Source organism: Crocodylus siamensis, chromosome 10 (genome assembly GCF_052110815.1).
Source record: "Crocodylus siamensis isolate JL-2025a chromosome 10, ASM5211081v1, whole genome shotgun sequence".
Classification (NCBI taxonomy): Eukaryota; Metazoa; Chordata; order Crocodylia; family Crocodylidae; genus Crocodylus; species Crocodylus siamensis.
Genome location: NC_143404.1, coordinates 48,732,215 through 48,746,868, shown reverse-complemented (window position 1 = coordinate 48,746,868; position 14,654 = coordinate 48,732,215). Strand labels below are relative to the sequence as shown.

Here is a 14,654-nt window from a genome sequence, read left to right as displayed (position 1 = left end):
AATCCCAGATTTCTGTGTCCCAAATATTGTAATTAGTAAATTAGTATGACCAGAGGCCTTTCTTGGACTTGATGCTGATCTTCAGTCTCTAGAGGCTGCTGCTACCCTGAGTATTAGCTTTGCTAGGCATTCATTGTGCTTATGAAACAATGTTTGTCTTCTAATTGAACTGCACCAGTGTTTTTTCAAGAGCATCTTCCAAGAGAATGGCAGGTCACCTTCATTTCCATATGCGGCATTCCACTAGGAGGTCCTGACCACTTGTAATATTAAGAGGCCCTTTGAGTTAGGAGTAGCGGGACTAACCCCTGTGACTTGCTGAAATTCAGGGACAGTCCTCCTTTTGGAAAATTCTCCTTTTTTTGCATCATTTGGACACATGCTCCAGGAGTGGGGTGGGGGGTGCACTTTAATTAGAGTGGGTCCAAGAGCTGCTCTCATTACAGTGCCCAGTGTCTCAGGGTCTGCACATTGAAAAATGGTGGTGGGGGGTCCTTTAACTAAAGCTTGTTGAACAAGCTTTAGTTAAAGTGCCCCTGCTGCCATTTTTCAGTACAGGAACATTGATACACAAGGTGCTGGGGTCTTCTGGAGCACAGTAATTACCCTGCTCCAGTAGACTCGATTAACTGAGTCTGCTCTGACGCGCTGCAATTCCAGCATGTCGGAGCAGACTTGCTGCATGTGTATAGGTGCCTAGTAGTCTTGACTGCTGCCTTTGGCATCATCTTTCTCTTGCAAACTCTTTCTTCACTGGGTTTTTTGGTGAAGGTATTTCATGTCTCCCTTACTGTGTTTAATTTGGGTTGCTCTTTAGCCACGCGTGTATTTTACCTGCTGAGCAATGGCAAAACTCTAGAATAAACATGACCCAGAAGTTGGGTTCACAATGAGCGAGTGTATCTTATACTTTGCCAAGATCCAAGCCAGAATCCACTTGGATTATAAGCAGCAGTTCTACCAGGTGAACACCTCATTACCATTATTTGTAACAGGTGGAGGTTAAGGGTTCATTATACTAAGTGCTGTACAAACATATATGCGATATTGTACTTGCCTGAAGCAATTACTGTCTAAGCAAGCAATCTAATCACAATCCACAGCCAAGCATTTACAATCTCTTTCAGTCTAGGGAGACCTTCCTGCATGAAGCAAAGAGATACAAACTGACCTAAGCTTATCTCAGCCGGAAATTGCTCTTTGCATCCTTTTCTAACATTTTAAATCCAAAATGTTTCATCCATTCTCTCTCTGTCAGTTCCATTGCTATTCTGACTCTGTACATTTCTCTTTCTGGAGAGCAATACTTTGGACTGAACTACTTGTTAGTATGAGGTTTTATAGAATATAGATCTGTTTCCCTCCCAGCTATGAACTTGGCTGACTCAAAGGAAAGTGATCTTTAACAATCCCCTAGACAGCTGTATTTTTCCTACCTAAGTGCACACAAATTGCAACCTACAACCAATTAAACAGACAGTTTCTCATTTTTCAAAACAAACATAATTTGTAATTCCAAAATGTCAATAAAGAATCCTTCGCTTTTATATTCCAAAACATTTGCAGCTCAGCTTGGTAATTTTGGAGTCAATAAAAGAAGGCAACTGGGATGTTAATTGAGAATCATCAAGTTATTTCATATAACATGTTGCATATTTATTCACCTGCATGTGTTTCTCTAAACAATAATGTCACACCAAATGTCTTTTCAGTATTACAATTCTACCTGCTAAAAAAGGACACCCTTTCTCATAAGATCCTGCCTTTAATATCTCTGGGGCAATTTATGGCAATACAGAGTGGGCATATCTACACATGCATTTGATCCAGGATAAATTTACCTGGATGTACATTTCTGCTGAGTAAGCGCTCCTAGGCTGCTGCCTACTAGGGCTGTGTGAAGCTTTGGTCCCTGATTTGATTCAGCAGAGATTCAGCCTGATTCAGTGACCAAATCTCTGAATCTGAATCAAACCAGGAGATTCTTTAATTTCTCTGAATTGAATCAGAACCCTCTGAATCAATTCAGAGAGATTTGGAAAAATTTGGCAATTCAAACACAGATACAGCTTTAAATGTTTTTCCTACATATCTTAAGGTACCAGGTGGCTCGTGAATGCTGCAATAGTGGGGTGGATGGAGTGTCCCACAGGAGTATGGGGGGCTCCCAAGCGCACTTGGCAGCAGACCCGGAAGTGGACCAGAAACACTTCCGGTCCACTTCCAGGTCAACAGGGCAGTGTGCTGGGAGCCCCCCATTTTTCCCCCCGGCTCAGTGACTGGTGCCTCCTGGGTCGGGGGGGCACCTGGGGTCCCCCTGTGGCCATTCACTGAGCTGGGGGGTGGCATGCCCCCCCCATGCTCCCCTGTGGACCTGGAAGTGAACCAGAAGTACTTCTAGCCACTTCTGGGTTCACCGCTGACCACGCAGGGGGCCCTCCTGTGGGATGCTCCATCCACCCCACCATTGCAGCATTCACAGACTGCACCTGGTACCTCAAGGCATGTAGAAAAAACATTTAAAGCTGTGTCTATGTCTATGGCTGAATCACTGATTCTCTGAATCAGCGTTGAATCTTCAGATTCGGCCGAATTTGAAGTGGGACAGTGATCCAAATCAATGAATTGAACCATTATCCCCAGTTCGAGCCCAAACCAAATCTGAATCGAATACAGCCTGTTTCACACATTCCTACTTCCCACACAAGAGGGAACAGGGAGCAGATTTGCTGCTTTTAGCACCAAACTTTGTGCAGCCATGAAATGGGCCCCTTCCACCACTGGGGGGAGCTCCAGGCTACAGCTGCAGCTGGCAGCAGCCAGCAGCCCTCTTCAAAATCCAGCCTGACTTGCTGCTCTCTGGCCAGCATCTTCCCTGCCCAGGAGCAGCATGCCCAGCACAGGGACAGCATGTGGAAGCTCTGTCCTTGCCCACTGTGCCTCCCTGTGCTATGGCTGCTGCAGCCCTTGCTCCTGGCAGTGATGACCAATGCTGTGGACTCATGCTGGCTGCTGCACTGATCCTGCTGGCCTGCCATGCTGACAGACAGCTGGCTCATGGCTGGCTCACTCCACCCAGCTCCCCCCCATGCAGTGACCACCTGCCTGGCCATGGCGTGTTGTCCCACTGCACAGCTGCTGCCAGCTGGGGCACTGACGAGGCCTTCTGGATGCCACTACCAAGGCCAACATCACCCTCCTGGGCCTCTAGCCCAGCCACCTTTGGGGTCACCAAGCCAGCCAGGACTGGTGTTGGAATACCCAACAGCACACCTGGGATGATAAGCAGTGGCTGGAGGCCTTCAGGATGACCCAGGTCATCCAGGACCTTGTGGAGCAGCTCTGGCCCCACCTGCAGCAGCATGTGGCTGGTTCTCCCTATGGACATCCGTCTGACCTTCACCTGCGGTATGTCAGTCACCTGCTTGGCATGGGCAAGGGGAGGCTATCCTGGAGGTGTGCAGCACCCTTCAGGATATGCTAGGGGACACCGTGCTCCATGTGTATGATCCTCTGGGAGTGGTGGCAGGGGTTCCATGCCCTAGGATTGCCCCAGAGCACTGGGGCCCTGCATGGGACCCACATCCTGCATGGAGACTACCCCTATTACAGCCAGAGGGGCTTTCAGTCTCTGGTGCTCCAGGCTGTCATGGACAACCGTGGGGCTTTCACACACGTGAGTGCTGGTAGGGTGGGCAGTGCCCATGACTCCTATGTCTTCAAAAACTCCAGCCTGCTGGGCCTGGTGGAGAGTGACCTCTTCATGTTGGGAGTGCTGGACCTGCAGCTGGGCACTGTGGCCATCCTGACCCTCCTCATCAAGGACCTTGCCTACTCACTCTTGCCCTAGCTTATACAGCCCTACACCAGCCACCAGAACCCCTGCCAGGTCAACTTCAACTGCTGTCTAATGCCCTGATGGAGTGCACCTTCTGCAGCCTCAAGGGCCACTGGCATTCCCTCACCACCTGCCTCAAGGTCACCAAGCACAACCTTCCCCAGGGTCATCATCACAGCCTGTGCTGCATAACATCTGAAAGACCTGGGCAAAGCTCTTTTGAGAGGCCTGGGAGGAGGAGGCACAATGCATGGAGGACACCTAGCAGTAGGAGCACTACCTGACTGTAGCAGTGGCAGGCCTTCCCCATCGAGGCCCTAGGAGAGCTGCGAACCCATAAGTGGATGCCAGGGCACCAGGTGTGGAAGGCCCTGGATGACCACCTTCTCCAGCACTCCCTGCTCTAGCTTGTCTGCACTGTCACCCATGGACTCCAATCCCCAGCACCATGATCACTGCACACACATTTCACAAGAACAAGTTTTTACTTCCCTCAAATCAACCACAGCATCCCTCCCCACTTCCTCCCCAACAAACAGAGCGCCCCCGACTCTTCAGCAAACAGAGCCACTCCACCACCCACTCCACTCACCAAGAATAAAAAATCTACTTCCTTGTGAAAACTATTTACAATGTCCTTTGTGGGCCATCCCTGGGTGGGGGTTTGTGGGATGGGGGCACCTAGGGAGCAGAGCCCAGGGGTAGGTAGTCAGCACCCCAGCCTCTGGCTGTTCCCTCATGGCTGTGCACACCATGGTGAGTGTGATGAGCGAGAAGTTTGCCCGGGGCAGTGGCAGCCACCAGTCCCCTGATGAGGGTGCCTTCCCCTCTGGCAGCTGGTGTCCAAGGCCAACAGGGCTGGTGTGTGGTCCTGACTCCACTACAGGCAGCTCTGGCACTGCATCCACATGGAGCTGGGATGCGCATTGGGGCAGGGCTCAGATAGTGGGGCTGGGTGGCGTGGGACCCAGGGTGAGGTCCAAGGCAGGGGCTTCTAGCTGCTGGAGGCAGTGAAGGTCATAGAATCATAGAAGGCGGGTCGGAAGGGACCTTATAGGCATGTAGAAAAAACATTTCAAGTCCGACCCCCTGCCTGGGCAGGAGAAAAAACTGGGCTCAAATGATCCCAGCTAGGTAGGCATCAAGCCTCCTCTTAAAGACCCCCAGGGTAGGAGCCAGCACCACTTCCCTTGGAAGTTGGTTCCAGATCCTAGCCGCCCTGACCATGAAGTAGTTCTTACGGATGTCTAATCTAAACCTACTCTCCAACAACTTGTGGCCGTTATTCCTTGTTATGCCGGGGGCGCTAGGGGAAACAAGGTCTCTCCCAAACCCTTCTGGTCCCCCCTAGTGAGTTTATAGATGGTCACCAGGTTGCCCCTCAGCCTTCTCTTGCAAAGGCTGAACAGGTTCAGGTCCCGCAGTCTCTCTTTGTAGGGTCTGCCCTCTTGTCTCTGGATCACACGGGTGGCCTTCCTCTGGACCCTCTCAATGTTGTCTGCATCCCTCCTGAAGTGGGGCACACAGAACTGGACACAGTACTCCAGCTGTGCCTGACCTGTGTTGCATAGAGGGGGAGGATCACCTCCTTGGCCCTACTTGAGATGCACCTGTGGATGCATGACAAGGTGCGGTTAGTCCTGCCAACTGTGACCTTGCATTGTCGGCCCATGTTCATCCTGGAGTCAATAATGATTCCAGGATCCCTTTCTGCCTCTGTGCTCTCAAGAAGGGAGTTTCCCATCTTATAAGTATGCTGCTGGTTACTACTGCCCAAGTGCAGCACCCCGCACTTGTCAGTATTGAAGCGCATCCTGTTTTTGTTTGCCTATCCCTATAAGCTATCCAGGTCTTGCTGCAGTCTTTCTTTCCCTACTAGTGTGCTCACCTCACCCCAAATTTTGGTATCATCAGCGAATTTAAACAGGTTGCTTTCCACCCTGTTGTCCAAATTGCTGATAAAGAAATTGAACAGCATGGGCCCAAGGACCAAGCCCTGGGGGACTCCGCTGCCCACTTCTCCCCAGGTCAAATATGACCCGTCCACCACCACCCTCTGAGTACGACCCTTCAGACAATCTGCAATCCATCTGACTGTGTAAGCATCAATGCCACAGTTGCCCAATTTTTTAATGAGGATGGGGTGGGAGACGGTGTCAAAGGCCTTGCTGAGGTCCAGAAAGACTACATCCACGGCGACACCTGCATCCAGTGCTTTTGTGACCTGATCATAAAAGGCACTCAGGTTGGTCTGACATGACTTGCCCCTAATGAAATCGTGCTGGTTGCCCTTGAGCATCATCCCTGAAGCCGGCCCATCGCAGATGTGCTGCATGATGATCTTCTCAAAGAGTTTCCCTAGGATTGAGGTAAGACTGATGGGCCTATAGTTGCCCAGGTCTTCCCTTCTCCCTTTTTTAAAGATGGGGACTACGTTGGCTATCTTCCTCCCAAGCTCAGGCTGGGGCCTGCTGCTGGGCAGTGGCCAGCTGCTAGGGGCCAGGCAGGGGCCAGGACTGGGCAGCGGGTGACATAAACACAACCACCAGGGTCAGCACCCAGCAGTCCTTATCCATTGCCTGCCCTGGCCAGGATGGCATTCTGCTGCCACAGGAGGTCCAGCCACTCATGTTCCAGGGCCAGGAGCTGGGCCTGGAACTCGTGGTCTACCTGGTCCTGTGATGTCCTCCACCCACCAGGCCCAAGATTCCTCTATCTGGGCCTGTGATGCCACCAACAGCTGCTACAGGAAGATGGTGCAGTCCTGAATCTGGCTGTGGTAGAGCCAGCACATTTGCAGGGTGCTAGTTGTGGGTGGTAGCAACCCTAAGGCTTCATCCCAGCTACCAAGGGTGGCCTCTCCCCCACATACAGCTCCAACATCTGCAGAACCATGAGATAGAAACTGTCTGAGAGAGTTTGCAACATTTCTCTGATAAGATGCTCTGTACCAGAAGCCATGCGCTCAAATCAGCCTGGCCTCAGATCACGGGTTGGGTGTGCACAGGTGCCATGGGACCCTGGTAAATTAGCTGGGTAGGTCCAGGCCCAGGCAGCTGCCAACTGAGTTCCCTGTCCCCACTTGCTCCCTTGGGGCTGGTGGACCGCTGGGTGCTGGTTGCAGGCAGCCTGCCTCCCCTGCCCCACTCCCAGGATGGGACAGGCCAAGTCCCTGGCAGCACCTGCTGCTGCAGCTTAGACCCTACTCCCTCCCCTCCCCTTCTATACACCAGCCACTGTCCTATGTTGCCATCCAGCCCATGATGTCCAGGCTCAGGGCTCGCGGGGCTCCTGGATGACTGGGACAAGGAGCTTCCTACACTCCTCCACTCCCAGCAGGGGGCCTCTCCAAGGAGGCACACTGGGGCCAGCCCCATAGCAAGTCAGTACTGCACCCCAAGTGTGCCCCTGCTGTACGTGCCATGCACAGTGCATGAGGAGCTGTTTGCATGGACTGAGGGGTGCCAGACCTGCTAAGCCCTGCTGCTGCTGATTGCCATAGTGCCCTGGGCACACCTGCACACCTGGTATGGGACCCTGCATTATGAAAGCAAAGGGAGCAAGGCTGGGATGCTCTGCAACCTCTGCCACTGCCTACAGGGCTACCTGTGGCTGTGCTACATGTCCCTGCCCCCCGCAGCTGAGGAGGCCATCACCGCCAGCATCAACACATTCCCACATTCCTCAGCATGTGAGAGGCCCATGTCTGCTTTGCTGTGGGGGCACGAGCTGCTGAATAAAGTTCTGCACTGTCTCCCACTTCCCCGAATGCTGAGGGGGAGGAACGCGGGGCTAGCGGAGTGTGGGCAGATGGGGGGCGGGGCAGGGGCAGAGGCAGGGAGAGCCCTCTCCCCCCCAGTGCAGGCCTTACCACGTGGCTGGGGCTGGCATGGCTGGTGGCTCCACTCCATCCTGGCTGCCAGTGGTGGTGTGCGGCTCTGGTCAGTGTCCTTGAATGGTTGGACATGCTGTGTAGGTGCCTGGCTGGGGCCCCCCCTAGGGAGGAGCTGGTGCTGCTGGTAGCCGGTGGTGTCATGGCCAGCCACACCTCATCTCTGGGCCTGGGGTGGTGGAGCTGGCAAAACAGGTGCTGGCCAGGGCTCCCCAAGCTGCTGGTGGAGACTGCAGTTGGCGAGCTCAGCAGGACAGGCTGCTGGATACCCATGGGGTCCTCCTATGGTGACGTGTCAGGCCATATCAGGGGCTTGGGCAGGTTGCCTGTGCTGTTGTAGACAGCGCGGCTGCAGCCTTGGTCCTGGGGTGCATAAGTTGCTGCATAAAGGGCATGGACTTATGGGCACTGCTAGACCAGCTGTGGCTGGTCATGGTGACTTACTGTGCCCACAAGGCCTTGACCTTTATCCCACACTCCTGCATCCAACCTGATAGAGCCTCATAGATGTGGACATTGGAACACCGGCCCCACTCAAACTGGCTCTGTACCTCTACCTCACCCCACAGCACCCTGAAGTCACCAGTCTCCTCCTTGGACCAGCTGGGGCCCTGGGTGGAAGGCACAGGCATGGGCATCAGGAGGATGCCATCAGGGACCCTGTTCCAGCTCTCTGAGTCTCCGTGTGGCTGTCCCCATGCTGCCAGGCTTGAGGAGCTGCCTGTAGTGCCTAGTGCAGGAGCATACCATGAGACTGGCAGCTGCATGGCAGAGGCAATGCCCCACAGCACCTACAGGCTCAGGGCAGGCTGCTGGGGGTATACTGCCAGTGGAGTGTTCCCTGATGGCCAGAAGCTGCCTACAGCTGGGCCTGGAGCCTGACAGGCCTGGCCAGAGGCTGTAGCAGCTTGCAATACCCTGCTGATCTGGATGGCATGGTCCTGACAGCTGTGTGGCACTGTAGTGCCAGGCAGCTATGCTGGAGTGCAGGCAGGCTGGCACAGCTAGACTGCAGCCTGCCCAGGGTCTGGAGTGCCCTCAGGCTCCCTGGTGGTGTGCCCCAGGGCTCAAAATGCCTGTGCAATAAAGTAGGTATTTAGGCATCTCATGTAGACATGCCCAGTATAATGTGAGGAAAAGGGCACCAGGATGGCATTGGGAACCATACGCATTGGCCAAGGGTAGGGCTGCTAAAGCAGGAATCAGGCCAAACATTCACTTTCATCTACATTTTGCAAAAACCTTTAGATTTTTGGTGGGAAAAAACTATACTCAAACAGTTTGGCTAAAAAACAACATCTTTCACATTTAATAACAAAATATTTCAATCTGGAAAGGATGTGGATTTGTCTCATGGGAGTAGTGGTTTAGACGCCTCAAGTTCACATTCTCCACAGGTCTGGCTTCCTGGTTAGACTAAATTTCCCATGATGTACCCTAGCCTCCCCTCTGAGAGAGTGTGAATGTGGTTCAAATGAAAATAATGTACGGTCAGTCCTTGACTTACAACGTTTCAAGTTACAATGTTTTTCAGTTACAACGTTTATAAATTGACACCCTGTTTCAACTTTATGATGTCTGTTTCAACTTACAACACTTGATCCGATGTGACGCCACACCAGTGAACAAGTTTGCTGTGCCGTTCATCTCCCTGGAGAACATCTGTCCAAACTTCCTTGGACACTTTCTTTAAGAAAGCAGACAAGACTCCAGAAAAACCTCCAGCCAAGACTCCTGAGAAGACTCCAGCAAAGAAGACTTCCAAAAATCCAGCAAAGTCACCTCAAAGAAGTCCTTCCAAATCAATATGATTGCTATTTACAATATAAATACATTAATGTAGCTATATTACTCATCTATAATTGATTGAGTACAAAATTCTGGTGTATTTTTGGTGAAAATAGAGTATTGGGCCTTGGTTCAGGAACCAATCCCCCATTTATAACATTGTTTCTTATGCGAAAATTAAGCAAAAATTAAGCTGTCCCTGGGTGCATCTACATGTGAAATTAGCTTGGCTGAATAAACTCTGGCTCAGAGAACTCATTACTGGCGTAAGGCTGAAGAAAGTGACTCCTGTGCTGGCTGCACCCCTGGACTCAAGGGTCACATGAGGACAGTGAGACAGGGGGTATATCTGAAGCAGGTAGAACTCCATAATGATTCTCCTCCACTGGTGGAGGGTCCATTAGACACTTCTGTGCCACTGGCGACAATTAGAGGGGACTTCCAACTGCTCTTAGAATCAAGGCTGATGCATCTGGTTTCCCAAGACCCTCCACCTTCTGAACAGAGTAGATTTCAATCAGAGGATCCCGTAATCTAGTCTTATTTACTTCAAAGAAAAGGTAATAATCATTGTGAAGATAAATTGAGACTGCATAGAAAGGGAAAAGTAAGGTAAATAGAAGTGGCTACTAAAAGTGTCCCAAGAGCCTGCAAGAAATATTTATGAAAGCAGAGCTTTGAATTACACCCTGACATACATTTCCTCCTGGGATTCCTCCCCCTTCCACCTACACAGCTGTCTTACAATCTGACATTTTCAGAGCTGGGTTTTTATTTGAGGGATTTTTTTTCACACTAATATCAAAATTCATAGGGGGCTTTATTGATGTGACATATTCTTTCTAATTTCAAACATGAAGCCAAAAAGCAACATGCATGCACATGCCCAGAAATAAAGGCAGTGCACTCAGCTTTCTAAAGCTCTCTGTTGGAAGCATATTTCTGATATCAGAGTGCTAATACAGTTCAGCATTATATGGATTGGCAGCATACCGCCTGCAGTATGAAGACTTCCATCAGCCCTCTCATTGCTCAGACAAAGAGCGGTGTCTCTCTACCTAATACTGTGACACTTTACAAGTTTGATATTAATATAGAGGCTTAGGAAGAAAGCAGAAGTCAGCTGTCTATTCTTTTAATTTGGTAATGCCATCGCTACTGTAGAAAGAATTACAGCACTAGTGAGATGGTATTGATATTACAGTAGCGAGTGTGTAATTTAAAGGAAACAGACAAAGCTAGAGAAGTCCAAAAAGTGCCCTCAGTTCCTTATTCTTAAATATTGCTGTCATCAGTGCCTTAGAAATACTGCAGTAAAAGGAATAGATCAGGAAAGGAATAGATTAGACAGAGATTAGACAAAGAGGAGTGGAAAAGGGAGGCTAGATGAGACATGAAAGCATAGTTGGATAAAAACAGGGATGGGATAGATGAGGCAGGAAGATGCAGTCTTACAATGGGATATGCAGCATACTGCTCCTTTAGAATACAGGTGGCATCCTGTGGGAATCATTTGACGCATCAGCAGCTGCTTTGCTTGAGTCAGAGTGCAGTGCCACTCCCCAAGTGCTGCTGCGGTGCAAGTTCCAGTTGCAGCACCAAGTGAGGAAAACTCCCTGGTTGGGACTGAAGTAGTTCTCACTGGCATACTCTGATCCACCTATAGGCCCACAGATATGCTTGCATTAGCACCAGACACAGTGAGAGGTAAATCTATTAAGCCGGTGTGAATAGGGAAGTATTTGATTTGGATTTGGCAGATCTGGAGGACAGTGATTCTATTTGGTGATTCAAATCACTGTCCTCATTCGATTTGGCCAAATCAGAACCAGAGATTCAGCGCTGATTTGGTGCTGATTCAGAGATTTGGACTGGCCGGGGAGAGGCATGCACAGATGTCTGGGAGATGAGGCAGCTCCAGAAGTCAGCTGGAGCCCAGCAGTGCTCAGCCCTAGCCGCCCCAGCTCCTGGACACTGTGCAGTGCCCTGCCAAGCCACGCTGCACCCGTGCCATGGGGCAGCTGCCATGCGGGTGCCAAGTGGAGGGGAGATCCCCACTGCCTTCCACTGCCCTCCACTGCCACAAACTGCATGGGGGGGGCCCTCTGCCATGAGCATTCAGGGGCCCTGATTGCCACTGCTGCAGCCAGTGAGTGTGGGGCTTTTTTTTTTTAAGTGCCAGGAGGCTGGGGCTGGGCAGGGGATGGGGCCAGGCAGGGTAGGGGCTTCTCCCATGGCTCCCCCTACCCAGGGAGAGGCAGGCACAGCTGGAGGAGCTGTGGGAGAACCTGCAGCTGCCCAGATGTGCCTGCCTCTCCCCGGCCAATCTGAATCTCTCCAAATCTTTTCCAAATTGATTTGGAGGCTTCAGATTTTATTCAGACCTTTTAATGGGTTTCTTGACTCGATTCAAATTTGGAGATTCAGTTGCCAAATTGGGCTGAATCTCCTCTGAACTGAATTGGTGACTGAAGCTTCACACAGACCTAAAATCTATTTCCCTGACTCTGTGCTTCACTGGGAAAGGAGAAAATAGCCACCTCCATTCTATTTCCCTGCTTTCTGTTAGGAGTGTAATGTACCCTATGCCCTGACCTCCTCTTGGGGATTCTACGAAGAAATATCCTTTGATTTTCAATGGGAAGGAAACAGAAGGGATATGCTTCTGATAACCCCCGTTTACCATGGAGGAGGAGAGGAGAGATACTGGCTTACTACCAGATCCTAGTTGGATGGTCCTGAATATGAAAAAAGCAAATACCAGAAGGCTCCAAGCCTATGAATTAAGATCTATGTCTAACAACACTGAATTGTGCCACCTGCAGGGACTGAAACTGGAATCTTTCATTCTTAAAACATGTGAGCCTCTATTGTTTGTAATCCAGTTATCTGGGTTGTTATTGCCAGTGTTAGCCTTGAGTGGGGGCTGCCTTGGACCTATGAAGGATGAGCTTTCCCCATTCAGTAATTGTGGAATCATGGCTAATACCTTATACCTTTGCCTCTCTGTAACGGATAGATCCTATTATAGAGGTACCATGTCTGAGCTAAAGAAGCTGTTCCTTCAGTTCACTCCCCAAAAATGACCCTGGATCAAATGCAGAAGAGTGCCAGCTCTAGGGGACCCTTTATACTTGTGTGTATATAAGACATGTTTCTCTTTCTGCCATTCTTATCCTGCACTACACTGCTGCATTGTCTCTCCCAATAAAGTGCTATTAGAGTGGGAAGGAAAGGACAGATAAAGGGTAAATGGGACAGTGATGATCTGATGGCTAAAGTCTGTATTATAGCTTTGTCCACTACAGCAACTGAATTAGCTTCTGATAAGAGATGGTGATGGATTTTCTGGCTACATGCTGCACTGAGAATGGAGTAGCTGATCTATGGATCACTTACAGTTTACCAAGAAAGCTACTCTGCCAAGGACAGAATGGTTTTATGGAATAAGAATGTAATTATTTAGAAAATATGAAGTTGGTAAACCAAACATTGCTAAGCACTACTCTGAACAGTCATCCTTGTTGGAAGACTAGACCATAGGACCTGATCCAAAGTTTCCCATTACCTTCAGAGGACTTCAGGTATATAGAAAGGATGGGGTAGGACAATTCAAAGGTACTTTCCAAGGGGCCACCATCATGATGCAGCAACCCTGGGTTTTTATATATAGTCCTTACATCTTCAGATCCACTCACCATAAGCTAATCAGACTCAAGGCTCATTTTACAATTAGTTCTCCATAAGGAAAAACAATTACTGAGCAGTTTCACCTCCCAGGTGTAGTAAGAGCTGCAGGACCCCATTCACTTTGCCTTATGCTGCCTATTATCTAAATGCCTCTTTATCATCCATTCGTTTTTCTGACCTACTGTGTTGAAATGAATTTAAAGAAACACTTACTAGAATAAAAAACTGAGTTCTCGGTGCCCAACCCTGCTGGGTATTAGCCTCCCCCGTGATTAAATGCTCATGATGGGCATCATGCATATTCACATGGTTTAGGTGTCTTGTATGTTCAAACTCTGTAGCAGTTAGAGCTCAGAAATAAACTTGAAATGCCAAGCCCTGCCATTTACCCAAGCATGGCTACAGAATGCCCTATTTTGGAAAGCATCTAGTTGATGGTGTTGTCAGAGTTTATGATTAAAACAAAAATGAAGAAATCCAAATAAAATATTATAGGCTCAGTGTTTAAGGGGGCTCCTTTTGACATTTTGCATACTCAGTACCTGATGCAAATCCCATTCAAGTCAATGAGAGTAATAGGGAACCCTAGCCCTGTTACTAGAAAGCAGGCTGGTCCCTTTAAGACCAGAACTTTCTGGGCACAGCCTGCCAGCAGGGTAGGAATTAAAAGCTGAGCCTGGCCAGCTAGTCAGGTGATCAGAAGCGGGCAGGCCAGACCTATAAAAATCCTGGGCTTGGCGGTAGCTGGGGGCAACAGCCAAAGGGGAAAGAGGTTGTGCTCAAGAGATCCACAGAGAGGCTTGGCTGCCTGTCCAGCTGCTGTGAGAAGGGAACTCCTGAGGACTCTCAGAGAAGCTGTGGTAGCCACAAGGAGGAGTGTAACCGACAGTGAGAAGCAGAAACTCAGAGTCATGGAATAATGTAAGCTGGCATGCTGCCTTTAATTTTTATTTGTTTGTGGTTACAGCCCATGGACTTACTGTTTATATTTTTTTGATGGGTAGAACTGTGGTTTGTTGTTGAGGCTGTAGGAGAGGAGGAGGCCTCATTAGTGCTTTGGATGCAGTCCTAAAAGCCCAAGCAGTCTAGTGCATGAGGGTGTGTAGATGTATAGGACCAACATCTCAGAGCTGGGTGCAGGACTTTTAAGCCAGGTCCCAGTGGGACCTTGACTGAAAGTAGTAGTAGTCCAGGCTGAAAGAAAGGGTGACTGTGGGCAGTGGGAGTTCTGGGCCACTGTTCAGCCTTGAACTTGTGGCCTCCTGGCTCTGTGCCCGGCAGATGTGCCTCTGGGTCAGCAAACCTGGGCTTCATATCAAAAGCAAAAAGAGGGCCACGGGTTCAGAGAAGATTAAGGAGCTAGAACCTCAGAGTCAAACCCCATCTGGTGGGTTTAGACTGGTAGATCTAGCTAGAGAAAGATAGGGTGCGGGGGGCAGGCAAGGC

At 50.0% G+C, this 14,654-nt stretch overlaps 1 protein-coding gene across 10 annotated transcripts in view; it reads right to left on the bottom strand.

The window, feature by feature from the left end:
- The window catches only part of RALY (RALY heterogeneous nuclear ribonucleoprotein), a 437,215-nt gene that overhangs the window by 228,701 nt on the left and 193,860 nt on the right, over positions 1-14,654 (bottom strand). The window contains exon 1 of one of the 10 annotated variants that reach the window (XM_090064609.1): positions 9,323-9,343. The exons of the other annotated variants lie outside the window; for them this stretch is intronic. The gene's annotated coding sequence lies outside the window, so the exon portion shown is untranslated. Of the gene's footprint in view, positions 1-9,322; positions 9,344-14,654 lie in introns of those variants that run through there. 10 annotated transcript variants of the gene reach the window in all.